Source organism: Protopterus annectens, chromosome 8.part0 (assembly GCF_019279795.1).
Source record: "Protopterus annectens isolate FY-2018-M chromosome 8.part0, PAN1.0, whole genome shotgun sequence".
Lineage (NCBI taxonomy): Eukaryota > Metazoa > Chordata > Ceratodontiformes > Protopteridae > Protopterus > Protopterus annectens.
Window position 1 is genome coordinate 1,155,186,531 of NC_056741.1, and position 21,535 is coordinate 1,155,208,065.

Consider the following 21,535-nt stretch of genomic DNA (forward strand, 5'->3'; position numbering starts at 1 on the left):
CCCTTTGGTAAAAACTCTGTACCCATGAACTGCCACATAAACGGCAGTCTGCTTAATGCCGAATGTGTGATAAAAGACCTTGGGACCCAGGTGGACAGTAGTCTCTGCTTTGATAATCACATTGCCACAGTAGTCAGGTAATCTTTCTATGTGGCACACTTCATCACAAAAGGGTTATGATCCAGAAAAAAATAGGTCATTGTTCCCCTCTACTCGGGACTCATTAGACCCATTATAGAGTACAATGCCCCTTTTGGAATGTACCTCACAAAAAAACTGCAGCAGCTGGAAAGGCCACAGAAGTACCTCATAAAGAGGATTACTGGTCTCAAACAGATGCCCTACACTGACCTTCTCAAAAAACTCCAGCTTTTCTCTGTAGCATATCGCCTACTCCGAGGAGATCTCTACCTAACTTATAAAGCTGTGTTAAACCCAGAGCTGTTGGACATGCTACACCTAAAGAAATACCAATCCCTCTGAGCTACATGCTTTAGGGACCTAAACCTTGTCACTACAATAAACAGGACATGCTGGAGGGATACTTTCCTGTCCCAGAGACTTCCTATACTCTGGAAGAAGCTACCTATCTACGTTAAGCAAAGTTCCTCATTAGCACTCTTCAAGAAAAATCTTGATGAGTGGATGGGAAATAGAAAACACACCCCAAGGATCACTTCTGTGGCTCTGCTCAATAGGAGCACAGGAAATTATCTTTCTTGTGAGGAAAATGGTAAATTTCCCATTCACCACTAAATGGCAATCTCCCTTCAAAACTTTCGAAGTTTCAAAACTTTGACCTTTTGGCCTTGACCATTTGCAGTGTGATGTTTTGAAACTTTGAGCTTGTGAAGGGAATCCCTATATATATAAATATATATATATATATATATATATATATATATATATGGGTCTACCTGAGATGGTCGACAAGCCATTTGATCGACTTTCATTTGGTCGACAATTCATTTGGTCGACAGGCAGATTTGCCCCCCTCCCCAATGTTGTGCGACCCTGGAGTTGCTAAATATAGTTGGGGGGGTGTGGGGGGCACAGCTCCCCACATAAAACTGCTTGTCGACCAAATGAACTGTCGACCAAATGAAAGTCGATCAAATGGCTTGTCGACCATGTGATAGGGATCCATATATATATATATATATATGTGTGTGTGTGTGTGTGTGTGTGTGTGTGTGTGTGTGTGTGTGTGTGTGTGTGTATATATATATATATATATATATATATATATATATATGCTTTATGATGCCACTGTGGTGCAGCGGTTAGGATTGTCACCTCACAGCAAGAAGTTCTCCCGTTCGGTTCTCAACTGGAGCGCCTTCTGAGTGGAGTCTGCATGTCCTCCCCAAGGTCGAGTGACATTAAAGACATACAGGTAGGTGAAAGCATGAATGGGCATGCCTTAGTTGAAGGGTGGGCATCAGGCTGGCAACTCGGCACCATAAAATCCACTGCCAATCATGAGCAGACCGGAGTTCCGCTGTGGCGACCCCTAACCGGGAAAAGCCGAAAGACTTTTATATATATATATATATATATATATATATATATATATATATATATGGTTTACATTCATATGGTGGAGCACTCATTTTTCAAACATACATTTTACCGACTTTTCTCTGCAAATCCCGTAATGCTAGATGGTCGTAATGTTGCAAAAATCCTGCATTTGACATTTCTGACCGCTCTATATCCTAAAACAAGTGCTAACATGGGTCAAAAAGGAGGTGGGATTTGCGATTAATACAGATAAGCGCTTTTCGCAATAAGCTTCATCAGATCTATAATACACTACAGCACGCATTGTTATAAAGCACAAAATGATTCTCAACAACCAATCCTTGCAAAGTGCATTCTAAAACATTAAATACCATGGTAACAAATTGAGAGAACCTTTAAAGTATAGACAGTATATCAAACACAAACACAAACACAAAATGTTTAAGAAATAAAAAGATACCATAAATAAGTAAGCAGTTTGCTAATATGATCAGAGAATAAACAAATACCGTTCATTTCTTTTTCAGGTGCCTAGCCCTCAAAGCATGGCTTACATTCATATGGTCGAGCGCACATTGCTCAACCATACATTTTACCGACTTTTCTCTGCGAATCCTATAATGCTGGATGATCAGAATGTTGTGAAAACACTGAATTCGACATTTCCGACTGCTCTATACCCTAAAATGAGTGTTAAGATGGGTCAAAAAGGGGATGGGATTTTGCGATTTGCAACACTTGCAACCGCATTTTTGAGATGTTGCTGCACTACTTTCGGCCATACCCGCTCAACCATTCACCGGTCGACCATATGCATGTGCACCACACATATATATATATATATATATATATATATATATATATATATATATCTATATATATATATATATATATATATATATATATATATATATATATATATATATATATATATATATATATATATATATATATATATATATATATATATATATATATATATCTATATAGAGCTACTTCATTTGCCCTAACTTCCGATTGACCGACCCCATTTGACCAAAATTTCATTTGACTGAAAATTCATTTGACTGACACTTCATTTGACCGACAAGTATTATTGGCAAGTAAATGAGATATGCCCCCTTCCCCACTGTAGTGCAACCCTGGAGTTAGAATGTATAGTTGGGGGGTGTGGGGGGTGAAGCCCCCCACTTACTTTTGTTTTACTAAGCAATATTAAAGTAAAACTAAGCATTATAATATGAAAGTAAATGGGGGGGGTGCCACCCCCCATACCCCCCATTGTGGGTTGGCTGTGCCCACCACGCCATCCCTAACTATATTTTCTAACTCCAGGGTCGCGCTACAGAGGGGAAGGGGGCATATCCCATTTACTTGCCAATAATACTTGTCGGTCAAATGAATTTTTGGTAAAATTAAATTTCAGTCATTTGGTGTCGGGCAAATGGGTGTCGGTCAATCGGAAGTTAAGGCATATGAAGTAGACATATATATATATATATCTATATACATACATAAATATATATATATATATATATATATATATATATATATATATACATATTCATTTACAGACATAGTCTGCCTATTATGGACTCGAATCCAAGACCTATTACACATAAGACCATAACTCTACCCATGTAGCTAGTTGTATGCATGTATGCATAAGGAGAGTGGTACATTATGGTTTTGGTTTGTGTTTGCATGTGTTTAGACTAAGAGATAGGGAAGGGGACAGGCATAGTGTAGTACATGTTTGCTGTTGTATGTAATGCGTGTCTGAGTGTCCTGTGTAGTGGTAATGTTACAGAAAGTGATTTCCTAAGGTAAGGTATAGGGTTGGCATTAGGGATACATCAGTAAGGTGGTGCAGGGGACAAAGCACACACACCCACACACACACACACAGACACACAGACACGCACACAGACACACAGACACACACACACACACACACACACACACACACACACACACACACACACACACACACACACACACACACACACACACGTATGTGTGTGTTTGTATATGTATATATATATATATATATATATATATATATATATATATATATATATATATATATACATATACATAGATATTCATTTACAGACATAGTCTGTCTATTATGGACTCGAATCCAGGACCTATTACACATAAGACCATAACTCTACCCATGTAGCTAGTTGGATGTATGCATGTATAAGGAGAGAGGGAGAGAGATACATTATGGTTTTGGTTTGTGTTTGCATGTGTTTAGACTAAGAGATAGGAAAGGGGACAGACATAGTATAGTACATGTTTGCTGTTGTATGTAATGCGTGTCTGAGTGTCCTGTGTAGTGGTAATGTTACAGAAAGTGATTTCCTAAGGTAAAGTATAGGGTTGGCGTTAGGGATACATCAGTAAGGTGGTGCAGGAGACAAAGCACACACACCCACACACACACACACACACACACACACACACACACACACACACACACACACACACACACACACACACACACACACACACACACACACACATGCATATATGTATATATATTCATTTACAAACATAGTCTGACTATTATGGACTCGAATCCAGGACCTATTACACATAAGACCATAACTCTACCCATGTAGCTAGTTGGATGTATGTATGTATAAGGAGAGAGGGAGAGAGATACATTATGGTTTTGGTTTGTGTTTGCATGTGTTTAGACTAAGAGATAGGGAAGGGGACAGGCATAGTGTAGTACATGTTTGCTGTTGTATGCAATGTGTGTCTGAGTGTCCTGTGTAGTGGTAATGTTACAGAAAGTGATTTGCTAAGGTAAGGTATAGGGCTGGCGTTAGGGATACATCAGTAAGGTGGTGCAGGGGACAAAGCACACACACACACACACACACACACACACACATGAATATATATACATATATATATATATATATATATATATATATATATATATATATATATATATATATAAAGAGAGAGAGAGAATTGAAGACTGAAGCAGCTGAGACCACCACTTATTTATTTATTTTAATTTGTTTACCGGGAATGTCCGACTGGGCATGGATCCCATTTTCATTGGAGCCCCAGAGATAAAAGCTCCTCAAATATTAGTGCAGCAAATATAATAAATGCAATACACATGTTAATAAAGTACATAAAGAATCAGAAAGTTAATAAGGTACAGTTTCAAGGCCAAGAAAGGAACAAAAAAGTAAATATACTATAAGGAGCTCAGTGTGTAACAATAAACAATACAGTTGAAAGGACATCTTGCTCAGTCATTTGGTTACATTCATCAGTGGCTAGTACAGTAAACACACATTGAGTATAGTAGGAGTTGTTGCAAGGTTTCATAGAAGGTTAAAATATGATATGATAATTAAGTGAAGCTACCTAAGGTCAGAACAATTGCATAACCAAGAAATATGCAAATGGGACCAGAGGAGTTTTTTGAAATTATTTTTGTTTTCAGTAGTCCTACTATCTATGGGGATAGTATTCCTTGCTTTTGCAACAGAAATGGAAAACAAGGTATCCCCAGAGTTATTGTTGCTTTTGCCTATGTCAGCCAGGACTTTATTGGTGGATCTTAATAGATGTTTGTTAGAGTAGATATTAAGTAGACCTTAAAGAACAGGAACTCTATCAGGATAATATAGCAATAACCCATGCCTGAGTGTGGGTAATGCTGGATTTACCCACGGTTGGCGTGGTTTGGTCATGAGGGCGAAGCCTGAGTGGCCAAACAAAGCCAACCGTGGATAAACCCAGCATTACCCACACCCAGATGTGGATTATTGCTATTATACAATGACATTATTTAAGAAAAAAAATGATTACTTTTCTTAAATAATGGCATTGTATAATGCCTCCTTGCTGCCCTTCTGCAGCTGTCTGGTATTCTGCGGCAGTTCTGATAGACTGCTCATGCGTATGCCTGCACAGTACATCAGAGCTGTGGGCAAAGCAACGGAGAAAGCAAGATCTCCATTGCTTTTTACTGTTTTGCTATGTTAAATGAGTTTAACATAGCGAGACAGCTTTAAAAAAAGCAACGGAGAAAGCAAGGTCTCCGTTCCTTTTTACAAACTGTTTTGTTATGTTAAATAGGTTTAACATAGTGAGACAGCTTTAAAATAAGCAACGGAGATCTCCGTTGCTTATTTTAAAGCTGTCTCGCTATGTTAAACCCATTTAACACAGCGAGACAGGTTTAAAAAAAAAGCAACGGAGAAAGCAAGATCTCCGTTACTTTTTACACACTGTCTCACTATGTTAAAGGAGTTTAACATAGCGAGGCAGCTTTAAAAAAAGCAACAGAGATGTCAGTTGCTTTTTTTAAAGCTGGCTCGCTATGTTAAACTCCTTTAACATCGCGAGACAGTGTTTTAAAAAAAGACTTATACTAATGGAAAAAGTCCGGGTGACTGGACCTTTTTCCATTAGTATAAGTCGATTTACAATGTGCACGCTGACCAATCAGTGTGCACGTTTTGGAATATTAATGGGGGGTCATGGTATAATATAGAATTTAGTGGGCTATTGTAACCTGGTTGTATGTGAGTAGAGTGGGTAATTCTAGCCAGGATAGTTGCTTGATTGCTATGCAGTGATGTGTAGCAAACCTAGCTATTTTATTATAACAGGTGTTTAGTTTGTTAAAGTCTGTTTGTTTAGGTTGATGAGTGTGAGGGAGGCATAGAGGAGTGTGGCTAGTAGGTGGGTTCTTGCGATTGTGGCTTTACTGTCATTGGTGAGGTACATTTTGCATCTATGTAGAGTTATGCAATTTTTATGAACTTTTTTATTGTCTGTGCAATGTGCATATTGAATTTTATGTTGTGATCTATGATAACCGCTAGAAGTTTGGTATGTTGGACAGGTATGATAGGGGTGTTATTAGCTGAGAATATTGTGAATGGTGGTATGGGGTCCAAGGATCTAGTGGAATAGAATATCATTAGCTGTGTTTTATTGGGGTTAAGTATTAGTTGAGAGATGGCAAACCAGGTTTCAACAGTGATAAAGGAGGACTCTTGTGTCAATTCCTGGAGCTGAGGGAGTGATGGGGTGGAGCAGATTAGAGTGAAGTCATTGGCGTACTGGACTAAAGTGGCATGCTGAGTAGCTTTATGGAGTTGGTTGGTGAATATGTTGAAGAGAAGAGGTCCACGAATTAATCCATGGGGGACCCTAGGGTGACAGGTAGGAGAGGAGATAAGGAGTTTTGCCATTTTACTGCTTGTGGTGGTTGAGATTAAGACTGGAAAGAGCAGAAAGGAGTTTGGGATGGGAGACTATCAAAGGCCCTGGAAAGTCTAGGCATACAGTTGATACTAGGTTACCATTGTTTCAATGTTGGTTCACTGCGTTGGTAAAGCTAAACCAATCTTTATAAAACAATAATGCAGCTTACAAATATAAACAAAAATAAGGTATGTTCTTCCAATCAAAATACAGGGTTTTATGGTGTAGCTAAATGCACCACAAACATGCTTAACTTAGTCTAATGTTGCTGGAAAACAAATTCTCCTAGTAGTTCTCTCTGGATTACTCTGGTAGATGTAATTTCCAGCGTCTACTTCCAGGTCTGCCTTCATTGTGTTTGATTCTTTTCTCCAGAGCCAGTTCCCTGGAAACCAAATCATCTTTTAGCAACGTCAGGCACTTGGCTGGACTTCTACAGCCCTCTATTTATATTGCATTCAATAAAATGCCTGCTCTCACTGACATAGCCAGGTATATCCTGTTCTTAAAAATAGGTTGAACTTAACAGAAAGACTTCATTAAAATAAGTATAACTTTGTTTACAAGGAACTGTTTACAATACATAAGCATTATTTCCAGAATTATTTTCACTTTGGTCACCTGTATTCTTTTAAATCATGAAAACCACTACATTATCCTAAGTATATATTATCCTAAGTGTGTGTGTGTGTATATATATATATATGTATATGTATATATATATATATATATATATATATATATATATATATATATATAAATATAAAACATATATAATATATATACATCTATATATATATATATATATATATATATATATATATATATATATATATATATATATATATATATGTATGGGTCTACTTTGTTTCACTGAAAACACACTTCACTGAAACTCATTTCATTGAAAACTCATTTCACTGAAAATCAGTTGCCTAACTGCAATTCACTGAAAGCTCCCCACCTATTTTAAATATTGGAAACCATAGACATGGATACTTACAAATTGAATGAATAACACTTTCCAGAAGATAATATATACCCAAACTATGTGGGGGGGGCTATGCCCCCTATACCCCCCTTACTATAAATATATATATATATATACTAACTCCAGGATCGCACTACAGTGGGGAATAGGGCATATATCTTTCAAAGAAACGAGTTTCAGTCAAATGAGTTTTCAGTGGAGTGAGCTTTCAGTGAATTGTGCTCAGGCAACTGATTTTCAGTGAAATGAGTTTTCAATTAAATGAGTTTCAAGTGTGTTTTCAGTATATATATATATATATATATATATATATATATATATATATATATATATATATATACACACACACACATACAATTATATATATATTTTAAAACACAACTGAAGCAGCAACAAGATTTTTATGTGAAAAGACTCTTGCATAGTGAAATGAAAACTAAAAAAAAATATTTCCATTAAGTATCTGCATCTGACTTTCAAGTCCATTTGTCAGTTACATAAAACAAACAAGGCAAAATTTATAGACATGAGCTCAGTGTCTCTAGGGAGCAGGCTGTTTGTATATCATTTTCTGTCCATGTTAGGATTTTCTTCACTATCCCCAGCCTTATTAAAGTCCACTAAACACAGCAAAGGGAAAACACAGAGTAACACTATCAACTGCTTAGCTAATTTTCAAAACAAAGTGCTCCATTACCTGAATAAACTTTAAGAGTAGTGTCCTGGAATGAGCTAGCCCTGGAAAATATTCAGTTAGTACAGTCCTTTTAGGCACATTCTCCCTTTCTGAACTAGGCAAAGAAGCCTTGATGTTTTATTTCTTGATGTGTCAAAACTATAAATCAAAATAAGTTTAACTAAATCACAGTTGCTTAGAGAACCGAAAAGTTCTGTCCTCAAATAAAGGTAGTATAGCTTTCACAAGAAGTAGCGGTCTTTTAGTGAGAGTGTGCGTAGTGTGTATGTATGTATCTGTATGTGTGTGTGTGTGTGTGTGTGTGTGTGTGTGTGTGTGTGTGTGTGTGTGTGTGTGTGTGTGTGTACATATGCGTGTGTGTTATTGTGTGTGCATAGAAGTTGAGAAGAAATAGAAATTATAAAGAGGCAGAATAGTGGCCCAATTACAAAACCTTCAGGTACTCCACAGTTTTCAGATTAGGTTTTGAAAGGTACGTACCATTTCTAATCTGAAACATTGAGCCATTTATATTTGGAGAACCATGTACAAGTCATCTCAGCATAATAAAGGATGGTGAGAGCTATAATAATAGTGAGCGATTCACCAAATCAGAGATCAATGAAGCTGCATTTATGGAGATGCTACCACCCATGCCTCTAAGAATGTGATAAAATACTGCCCGGATGTCAGTTACGGCTGAGTGCTCATGTCTGAAACCATACTATCTCCAGGAAAGGAAGGCATTTTTAGTAATTGTTTTACAATAAGTTCTCTTTTTGACGATTTTGGCATGGACAGGAAGGAAGCAATGCAAAAGTGTGAGGCACAACTGGCATGTTTCTAAATAGATGGGATGCTACAGAATGAAAGTGATAAATTAAACTGGTAGGTTAGCTGGGTAACACCAAAGCCTAAAGTATGTCTTAGAAATCTATGGTGAAGGTGATCAGCTCCCACAGCCCCTGAACTAGGAGCAGTCAAACAAAGTTTATATGTGACTAAGAAGTTAAGTGCAATGGGAGAATATGAGAGGCTAGAGCTGATCCAAGAAAGTTGGCATAACACTGGTCAGAAGGGATAGTAAACTCTTCACAAAATAAGGGGAATCACTAGGAATCACTGGAAACAGATCCAAATGGGGTAATGAGATTTCAATGCAAGATTTAGACTGTTATACTAGCTGATTAACCTCCAGAAGTATAGCTGGTTCAACCAGCACCCTGGGCTCGTACTATGAACCAACACCCTAACCCTCAACACAGCAAAGAAAAAAAAAAAACACTTCACTGTCTGTCATAAGCCAATTCAATTACCACACTGTAAGTGACTGGCTTACCAGAGTTAGATCTACACTCCCTCCCAGTCTTACACCAAAGAGGAAGAGCGAAAAAAAACAAAACAAAAAAACAGATATTCCTTCTACTGGCACACCAAATATTCAGTTGCTACAGTTTATACCCTGCCTGCACAGAGCTTTGAAGCATTCAGATTTTAGTTAAAAAAATGTTTTTTTTCAAACGTTTAGACAGTAGCAAGCAGTTGCTACAGTTTAGACCATCCAAGTAGCACTACAGGTTTGACCACAAATGCAATTTAAAAGCTGGTATTGTAATAAATAGAGACTGAGAATGGCTAACTGTGCTCCCACAACACACATCTTCCAGGACAGTTTCCCCTCTCACCCCATCCTAGCTACACTGCTGTTGTGTTTTTCGGCTTTTCCCGGTTAGGGGTCGCCACAGCGGAACTCCGGTCCACTAATGATTGGCAGTTGATTTTTACGTGCTGAGTTGCCAGCCCTAACACACAATCTTCAACAAAGGTACACCCATTCACGCATGTCTCCACGCAGAAGATGCTCTAGCTGAGAGTCGAACCGGTCAGCTTCTTATTGGGAGACGACAATGCTACCACAGCACCACCATCGCAGAATACAGCTACACTGCTGTTAACCTCATATCTAAAGCCTATAGACTGTAAAAAGGTTAATACTGTTTGGTTCAAGAAATAAGGCTTTATGGTGATAAATGGCCTTTTTCCATCTATTATTACTATAACAAATGAGACCTGTATGTTTGTAACATACAAAGGAATGAAGTCCATTAACCGCGTAGACATTTTTATTTTCCTCACTACTTTGCTCAGTTTACCAGCAGCAGAGGATATGAAGAGCTGCTCATTATCTCAGAGACCGTTCGTCCTGTCAATGTGAAGTCAACGCTGCCTGCGGGGTTCTAGGTATTCTGCCTCTCACGTTTATTCTACAGATGAATAGCAAAAACAAGGCAACTGAATCTTTTAGCTGAGTGCTCTGTTACACATGACCTGTGCTATAAAAGAAGGCTTAGTAGCCAAAGGAACTCTTTCTGTCTCTCCTTTTTGAATAATAGTGGAAAGCCCTGGGCACATCAACGTTAGTAACTCAAAATATTCTAAACAGGGATAGAAAAACTGTCATATATTTGGAACCAGATCATTAGTAGGAGGTGAAATATGAATATTTCAGAAGAACAGCTTAAATGTGGGAAGGGAGGATAGCACTGGGAGTGTAACAAGAAAACACTTCCTTGGCATTTTATATTTCTTATCTTGCTCAATTAATTTTTGTAGAAATGTTTCACTGCTATATTATATCAGTTTATTTTTTTTCAATGTTGGCTTTAAAGGGGATGTATTATTAGAAACTCATAAATACATGTATTGTTGCAGTCTATATTAATGTAAAGATGACTCATTGCCTGTGTGTGTGTGTGTGTGTGTGTGTGTGTGTGTGTGTGTGTGTGTGTGTGTGTGTGTGTGTGTGTGTGTGTGTGTGTGTGTGTGTGTGTGTGTGTGTGTGTGTGTGTGTAAATCCAACTTTTTTTTACTGTCTACGTTATTGTGATTTGGATTCTGCATGAAAACTGTCCTTGGACCAGCACACTTAGTTAACAAATGCAAAAATAAATTTAAGGAAATCACCGTCTGAGAAGATAAAATGACAAACAAGCTAATAGTGCAAGAAAGGGTAATGTCATAGAAGATGATAAACCATGGTGAAGCTAATATTCCAAAACCATGACCATCTGCACCTGCAGGCATAAAACATTTCTACTTTTATACCATAATTCAAAATACTTTACATTTAGACACATACGATTTTTAATTGATAGATTTTTTTTGTCTCATCATCAGATTCTTTGCTATAAGTAAATTTTACAGGAGGGTTACAAAACCAAACCATGTTGATAAACAATGAATTCATCCTTGAAAGACAGCTGAATGCATTGATAAGCTTCTTCCTAGAGAAGGGAAAACCATGGCTCGTTTGGCCACAAGGGAACTATTACAACCATATGGACTTTTTATCACTTAGCTTTTACAAATTCTCGTTTGCTGCAAGATAAGCACGCAACAACATTTTGTCAGATCTGATGGACAACATCTGTGTCTCTTGTCATCTCCTTGATATAACTGCCATTTGTAGACAACCTGCTGTGTTCATTCATTTCATTTTGGACTGTTCACTGATAAGTCCTAAGACTCCCCCCCCCCCCCCGATGGACTTCCATGAAAGAATATCCATAGATAAGGCCAAGTGAAATAGTCTCATGCTCAGTCTCTAAAGCTGGTAAGAATGACTTGCCTCTCTATGGAGACATTATTGTTGTATTGTCTGTGACTACCTGCAGAATCCCTTGGTGCAAGGAATTCCTGAATGCTTTACTGGACAAAGGTTACGTGAGCAACAGATCATTGCCTACAGACTGTAAAGTCAATCACGTTCAGTTCCTAACCTGTGTCCAGTGCATCGATTGTCAAGAAGTGGGTGGGGAGATGTTAATTCAATGACTTTCCTGCATTAATTTATCCATTTGCCACTCTACAAGAAGATTCCTGTTTCTATTTTAGACTCAACCAAAGAGTCATTTTTAGAGAATCTGTAGCTAGATAGCAAAGATTCCATTAATTTAACTGAATTTTGAGTCTGAAAAATACTCTTCCAGTCAGGGAACGTCTTCAATTCGTTCATCACACTGTATCAAAAGGATTTTGTTCAATGTATTTTTCTCTTGACTTATCAACTCAGACTTTCTTTCCCCATTACTTCATGTTGTAATTTTTTTACAAAATGCTGATAGACCATTCAGTTTCTCCAACAGTCTACTACTGCCTTTGTTTATTGGAACTGGGCTTCTGTTTGATTCATCTTGTCAGAATAAGGTGGCTTCTTTAACCCACATTTTTGAAATATCTAGTAATTGAGAATTAAGTCGTTTTGTTTTTCAATGCAGTAATACACACGTTCATCATAGTATCAATCTATGATAAGGGAGCTCTCATTTTATTTTCACCGAGTGGCTTCTCTGGATCTGTTCAATCTATTAATATACTTTTCTTGTATGAGAATCATATATTAGAGAAATGAAGTTTTTCAGCATGCTTCCCCAGATTTATCAACTGTCCCCAGATTACTACTCTGACTAATGCATTTCCCAATATGCTGTTATATCTGTTTACGATACAGTTATATGTCAGCAGTTTAATCTTCTCTATAAATAATGGAAAACAATCTTATGTAATCAGCTGTGAACTATTTCAACTGAATACTGCAACAGGCTGTTATCGTGTACTGAAGTAAAAGGCAGTTGTCAGAAGAACAACATATAATGCATGAAAGCAATAAAACATGTTGCTATGGTCCATTTTATTTTCTATTAATATATGTGTACCTATGCAATTGCTTAAAATGAGAAGATTTAATAAAGGTGTTTAAAATATATATATATATATATCTATATAGATATATATATATATATATATATATATATATATATATATATATATATATATATATATATATATATATATATATATATATATCTATAAAACATCTAGGTACATTAATTTATTTGTTTACTTACTCACTTTAATTAATTAATTAATTCATCTATGTATTTATTTATTTACATATATTTGTACAGGGGTAGTGCACTGATCAAATCAATCCTGGTGGAATGTATTACATTTTACAAGAAAAATAACAGATTTTCATATTATGGATGTAACAGAAATTCACAACAGCAATATATTATAAGTCTAGCTAACTTAACTACCTTAAATATGTCTGACATACAAGCCTCTGAAGTAAAAGTCTGATCCATAATATAAAGTGAAAAGAGGCCTCAGAACTGATTCTTGTGGGATCACTGCTCATAGATGAAATAGTTTACCCTTGTCCTCTCCATCTGTCACTGCACATGTTCTGTAGGCTCCCAGTGCTCTACCTTGTGACCCAACAGGTATGATGCAACATCGATTGCTAGAAAACATCAGCATACCTGTTTTGCCTGAGTAAAGTGTGATGCACTCCTTGGCTGGGATTACTCCCATGATTTCTGCCCTCATGCATGGATTACACATCTGAAGTCTTCCCTCTGAGTAACTCTACTACAGCGGGGATAAAAGGCAGTCAGTGACTCATCCCTGTCTCCCACAAAGCCAGTTCAACACATCTTTTTGTTGACTAACTGGACACATAAAAATGTAAATGGCCTAATGACTGCAATTAGAGGACTAGAATTTACTAGAGAAATTATTAAAGGAATCATGGTATTTTAAGCAAATAACTAGAGAGGAGGCAATAATAAAAAGTGATTAGGCAAAACTGAAGTTTAGACTTCAGGTTACAGACAGCTTTTTCTACCAGGGACTGATAAGAGACTATAGTCAAAGAGGAAGGGATAGGGAATTGTTAAGCCTTTCTAGTCTTTTGATGAATAGAACAGAAGTTGCTATTAAAAAAAGGGGGTAATTAGTTTTAATTAGTTTGGCATATAAAATATACTGCACAGTGGTGGCACAGAGTTGCAGTGGATAGTGCTGTCTCCTGATCGCAAGAGGTTCCTGTCGCTCGTCTGGTCAGGATAAAACAAACATTCATGTGTTCTGTTCAAGCAGATTTATTACAGACAAACAGTAGTTCCCACAAAACTGTTGTTTTAAGATTGTTTTTCTCCTGCTGAATATCCGGTAGATGTTGTTGTTGCTGTTTACTGCATTTAGCCCTACTAAAACCCATTAGCGTATTTTCTCTACTGCATCAACCGAGTGGAGTCACTAGCGGTAATTAATATTTATCTAGGTATTACCACATAGTTAAAACTTTTAAAACTATTAGCAAACAGCTGCTCAGGAAATGTGTTTTTGTTTAAATTTAAGCCTGCTGGGTCTAGCGACTTTAATATTTTGTTGTTGCTATTTGTTGCGTTTAGCCCTACTTAGAACCATGAGTGTATTTTTCTCTACTGTGTCAGCCGTGTGGAGTCACTAGCGGCATTTGATTTCTTATCTAGGTATTATCTCATAGTTAAATCTTTTAAGTATATTAGTAAAAAGCTGCTTAGGAAAGGTGTTATTTTTTCTGTTTTAAGCCTCCTGGGTCCAGCAATTTTAATATCTTCCACCCAGTGAATGTGCACGTGGAGCCACTAGCGGCTATTGTTTTTCTTTTTTACCCAAGGAAGGCATTAAAATAATAAAGTACCTCTTACTTTGCAATTTCAGTATTTAGGAATGACGCTTATACTTATTGTAGCCTGCTGGATCTAGCGACCATTATATTTTTTATCTAGTAAAGGCTTAAGCGAGTTAACACCACTCCAATTAGAGTTTAAAGATCTCTTGTTTGGGGGGTTATTCCATATGGGATTAAAGCTGTTTAAGTACGGCGTCTTATGTTTTATCTTAAGGCCATAGTACTAGCGACTATCACATTTTTGATTAATGAATTTCTCAGCATTTTGACTTCCAGAACAAATTTGCTTATAGATTTTTTGTATAATCAGCTACCCCTTGTTTATAAGTGATGTTTTTGAACTGCGTTTAGGACTTATCTAAAGCCTGCTGGATCTAGTGACTATCTCTTCCCGCCCAGTGAATGCGCAGTATTTTAAACATCAGAACTTGATAGTCTACAGTTCATTTGATAGAATTGCTAAACCATATTAGATAACAGCTGTTAGAAATGGCATTTATGTTTTATTTTACAGTTCATTTGATAGAATTGCTAAACCATATTAGTTAACAGCTGTTAGAAATGGCGTTTATGTTTTATTTTAAGCCTGCATGATTTCTGTTTGTTTTCTGTATGCTATTTTGTACTGGACAGAGTTACCTGACTGCAGCAATAATTTTTTTTCCCCCTGATTATACTGTGACTAGCCTTACTACTGTTTTACTACATTAACTTGTGGATTTCATCTGTTCAATTGCTAGTAGGCAAAAACTGTTTTACTTTATTTGCTGTTTACAACCCAATGCATGGTATTTTTTCTAGTGTCTTTCTAGGATTCTTGCTGTAATTTACGGACCTTGTTGCTAGATCCAATAGCTCCCCTGCCTGCTACAGTATTATATCTATATTTGCTCCATTAAGGTGTGTACATTGATAGTATTTTGGCTGATGCCTAACACTCTTTGCATTTTTGAGTTTTTCTAAAGAATGATTTTTCTTTTCACTACAGCTCTTTCTCTCTATCCCAAAGTTCCAAGCTCCTCAACCTTGCATATCCTGAACTAGAAAGCTAATCACACTGCTTGAAGTAAAGGAACCCAGTAATAATCTCCTACTGCCTCATCTAGCTACCTCATATCTCTGTACCTTTCCAAGAAAGGAAGTCAGAAAGTATGTAATTTTTCCTACAAACCTGGCTACTATGCATTTATTGTAACTACTACTTTATAGCAGACTAAGGTACACTTCCAAACCTAGGTTAGCCAGCAGCCATATCCCCCTCTTTGCCCTCTGTCGCCTCTCTCTCTGTACAATTTCTATTTTATTGCCTGCAATTCTGTGTCTCCCCTATCCCAGATAAGGTATTCCTCCTATATAGAGTGTTTTTCTTTCCAGACATATAGGATTTTCAAGCATATCATTTCCTACCACCTCCATAAGGCTATTCCCTTGGCCCAGACTTTTCCCCTCTCATTTCTACTATCATTCCCATAGTAAACTGTTTTGTCTCTTACTGTCTCCACTATAGCATCTCTTGACTCTATCCAAACTGGTAAACTAAACCCTCTCTCTCTAGAATTAAGCATTTCACTGACTGTTTTTTTCTCTATGCCAAACACTTTTCTTGTCTCTACCTGCTCCGTTCGCCCTGTGGGCTCAATCCGCTCCCCTACCCTACCCCCAAATCTCACCCCCAGTGTACCTGACCTTATACTTCCCTAGCCACACCCTCAACCCTAATCTACCAATTACCTCTCTTCACAACTCTATATCAATTAACAAACTTTGGCTCCTTTTTGGTTAGCCTTACCTTTCCACACCCACTTTGTCCCTCAAACCCTCCACACATCACAACTAGTTTTCAATATTTCTTCCGATTAGCCTAACCTTCACCTCTAACTATGTATAACCATTGTAGGCCTATTCACCTTAACATTCTTTTCTTATCCATCGGGTTCACCTCATTACTTATATCTCATTGCCTAACTTCCTATGAATCCCCAGCTTTTGCTACATTTCTTCACCTCCCAAGACAAACAAGTCATCTCTCTCCTATCACCTCCCTAACACACTGTAACATAACATCCTGTTCATTCTTCATTCTACCACACTTTCATAGACTAACACATATTAAATATCTCCAAATGAAAAAAGGACACCTTTCTCTCTGTAAAATGTTCAAACTAATATGTAACCCTCAAAACTGCTTACTACTACACGGTGATATCCACCCAAACCCTGGTCCTAACTTCACCACCCCAAATACTCCTTCAGCCCCTACTACCACTCCCCTAAATGTCCCAAAAAGCCTAAACTCTCTACTTATAGGTCACCTCAATATAAGAAGTGTTAATAACAAAATTACCCAGCTACATGCCCTATTAGACATCTATTCCTTTGACATCTTATGCCTTACTGAAACATGGCTTAAACCTACAACTAAAGACAATGAAATTGTACCTCCAGGCTATAACATTCTCAGACTAGATAGTCTAAATAAAAAGGGAGGTGGAGTAGCAATACTGTTCAAATCTGAACTAAAGGTCACATCATTAGATTTACATCCTCCATCACCTACCTACTTAGAAATTTTAACCTCGAAGCTCCAAATTAATGCTAAGAAATCAATATACATTATCTGCTCTTACATCCCCCCTGGGAACAATATCAGTACTCTTGAAAATACCCTTAGCTGGCTTTCCATGTCCCTACCATAAGAAACCATACTCCTTGGTGACTTTAATATTGATTGGAATAGTTGTACCTCTGCCACTCCAACTACGCATATAAACCTCTTTGGCTTCCACCAAACCATTACCTTCCCTACCAGAACCCACAAAGCTAGCAAGAAACAAACTACCTTAGATTGGATACTAGTAAATAATGACCCCCATACTTATCAAACAGGTATACTCCCCGACAATATTAGTGACCATTCTCTTACTTACATCTCTAGACAAAAGACTCACATTCATAATCTAATAGCTTTTAGAACTAGCAGAAACAAAAAATATCTCAACCCAAGTAATTTTCAAGCTGAGTTCAAGGCTTGCAATTGGTCTCCCCTAAAATACCTACCACTTGATGAAGCCGTTTCATACTTTAACAAAACATTTTTGCAGATCCCTGAGCACCATGCTCCCACTTGTACTGTTAGAACAAAAAATAAACCAGCCCCCTGGCTGTCTAAGGACACAAGGCTAAACATTCGATTAAGAAACAAACTCTGGTCCAAATGGAGAAAAACTAAAAACCCAATTTATCACCTAAATTTTAGACAAATTCGTAATACCACTAAAAAATCCATAATTCTTGACAAAAAAAACTACTACCTCAAAATCCAACAGAACCAACAAAACGATCCTCAAAAGTTCTGGTCAGGTATCAACAAATTACTCTACCCAGGACAGTCCAAAACACCTACCCCCTCTAACCTAACCCAAACCTCTCCCAACCAAATTGCTGACACCTTTAACAAAGTCCAGTCCAATCACTAGCAACTACCTTACCACCTATTACCACCACTAAATTTCCCTCACTAACCAACTTGCCCAAGTCTTTTAACCTTCAGCCTGTTCCAACATCTTTAATACACTCCTTGCTTCTTAAGCTTAAACCATGTACACCATCAGCTGACCTTCTCCCAGCTGAATACCTGCAAATTGCAGCTGGTGTACTTGCCTAGCCTATTTCTATCCTAATAAACAGAACTATCTCTGACTCCTATGTCCCATCCATCTGGAAAGTCTCGTATATCATCCCTCTGCATAAGGGAGGTACCTCAAATGAATTATCAAACTTTCGCCCAATAGCCCTTCTCTCTCCCCTTGCAAAAATTATGGAGAGATGTATCCACCGGCAATTCCTTCAGTACCTCCTACAAAACAACCTACTAGTTGACTGCCAACATGGTTTCAGGCCACACCATAGCACTACAACAGCTCGTCTATCCTTTACAGACTGCATTAATAAAAACAGGAACACTAACCTTCTATCTTCTGCACTCTTCATAGACCTCTCAAAGGCCTTTGATATGGTTAACCACCAACTATTGATAAGTATACTCGAATCACTCTGCCTTGCTCATCAACTAGTAAAATGGTTTCAATCCTACCTTGAAAACAGAAAACAAGCTGTCCTCTGGGAAAACAATCTATCTTCTCAGCTTCCTATCACCCTTGGTGTCCCTCAAGGATCCATTCTTGGACCTCTCCTTTTCACAATTTTCATTAATGATCTAAAAACCTCCCTTCCCCAAACTACATGCATACAATATGCAGATGATTCTACTCTGATATGTGCCACATCCTCCCCTGCAAAATTACATACTAACACACAAACAGTCTTTACTTTAGTTGAAAACTGGTTCCATCAAAGATGTCTCCTCCTGAACCCAAAAAAAACTAAATTACTACTATTTACTCCCACATAGAAGTTCCCCTCTATCAGTTTCATAGTGAAATCAAACGATGGCACAGAAATAGCCCCTGAAACCACCACCAAACTCCTCAGTGTAATAATAGACAACCATCTCAACTTTGACACATACATTAACTCAACTATTAAATCAGTAAATAGAAAACTTGGATTCCACTATAGAATCAGACCATTTCTTACAGATTCAGCAAAGATCTCTATTGCCCAAACCCACCTCATTTCCACCCTACTCTATGCCTCCCCTATCTATACGAATCTATCCAAAAGCAACCTAAATAAACTAGCAACTGCCTACAACAACATAGCCAAATTTGCCACCGGTGCTCCTTTCCGTACTTACCACTGCCTTAATCTTAAACTTCTAGGATGGCTGGAAGGACAAAACCAACTAGTTTACCAGCAACTCATTTTTATTCACAAGATTTTACATCATCCTACAAATACTCCCATACTATGAACCCTAGTTAATTCTTATAAAAACCTTCCTACCCTGAGATCTGCTAAAAAGCTACAAGTTGCCACCACTAAATCCATTAACAAATCTGTGGACTGCCTATTCTCAAATGCAGTTGGCAATATTTGGAACAAACTTTCAACTGAAATAACATCCCTTACTTCCACCAAACCTTTTCAAGAAACAATTGAAAAACATCATAAAAACCCAGTGGCTTTGCCGCTACTTCAAGCCTGACTGATACTTTTTCTCCTTTTTTCTATTCTGACTTCCTAACTGAATTCTTTTTGCTGAGACTTCTCTACCTTCTATATATGATGTGATTAAACATTTTTTCTCTTTTATTTTTGTAACTCCCTGCTGTGCTGTGTGAATTTTTATGTACATTAATTATCCTTTTGTTTTTTCTTATATATATATATATATATATATATATATATATATATATATATATATATATATATATATATATATATATATATATATATATATATACACATATATATATACATATATATATATATATATATATATATATATATATATATTTATATAAACTGAACAAGAACAATTTTCTTTGTTTATTTTCCTAAATGGTAGTAAAAAAAAAAAAAAAATACTTCTGCCAATCAATTGTATACTTCTGTAATTATTTTGTATTTCCACTTTTCTTGTGGACTATGTAATTATTTTGCATTTCTACTGTTCTTGTGGACTATTTGTATAAATTTTTTTCTTTTTATTGTCTCGGAGCTTTTCTCCTCTAGACTAGTCCGGTCAACAAATGTAAAATAAATAAATATCAGAAATGAGTCTATGTAACTCAAACTTAAATAAACTTATAAACAGACTGACTACTGCACTCATACATGTTGACAGTTTGGCTGTTCTCTGAAAATAGCACTGCTGCCTACACGTGTTCACTATTTGTATGCACGTGCTACATCTGGAAATGCTTCTTAAAGGTGCATGCACACTCTCTGATCTACAGTTCCCTGGTTTGACTCGCATTTGTGGTGCCTTATGTGTGGAGTCTGCATGTCATTCCTGTGTTCGGGTGAATTTCCTCTGGGTGGTCTAGTTTCCTCCTACATTCCAAAGACATGCACAGGTGGATTGGACACTCTAAATTGGCCATAGATAGATATATATGAGTATGTGTATGAGTGTGTGGTGTGGAAGAAAAACTGCGACAGGGCTAGCCACCTTGCAGTCTAAACCTTGACTCTAGATGATTGTCACTGTTGAAGTGACTCCCTGTTCCCATGTGTAAAAATGGGGAAAGGGCATTGTGAATGAATGGATAAATAAAATACACTGCATGATAACTATAAGATTCAATCAGAGAAGGTTAGAAAATATTGGGAAGAGAGAATACAAAGGAAGTTTACAATAGAATAATGGAAGGTCATCTGTGTGGCTCCCAAGTATACAATACAGAGAGTTCAGGATTTTTGATTGGAAGTGTTTCCATGGCTATTTTTATACCAAAAATAGAATTTATAGCATTTTCCTCTGGTAGATAACAAATGAAGGAGGTACAAAGGAAAATAGAGATTTATTAAAAGCATTTATTTTGGGAATATAAGGAGTTGGCATATTTTACAAATTCCCTGTAGCATACTTTATAATCTGAATTGTCTAGACATAGTAACGACTTGTTATGTTTAATTTTACTAGCTGCCAAAAAGCAATTACTAG